Below are 217 nucleotides of genomic sequence, written 5' to 3' on the forward strand. Positions count from 1 at the left end.
ATTTGTATGTAATTTTACAATTTATTACTGATCACAAAATATTCTGAAGAAAGTTTAGTCAATCAACCTGCAACTTCTCTGTCCTTCACTTTCTATCTTTCATATACTGATGAAGACGTGGATAAAAGCACCTGCACTCTAAAAAACAAATGCATTGGCTCAACAGAAAAAAAACAACAACAATTTGCACAGTTTGATTAGGCTACTCATAAAATTA

The sequence above is a fragment of the Morone saxatilis genome, unplaced genomic scaffold (assembly GCF_004916995.1).
Source record: "Morone saxatilis isolate NCDOM2014 unplaced genomic scaffold, NCSU_SB_2.0 Contig16, whole genome shotgun sequence".
Taxonomy (NCBI): Eukaryota; Metazoa; Chordata; class Actinopteri; family Moronidae; genus Morone; species Morone saxatilis.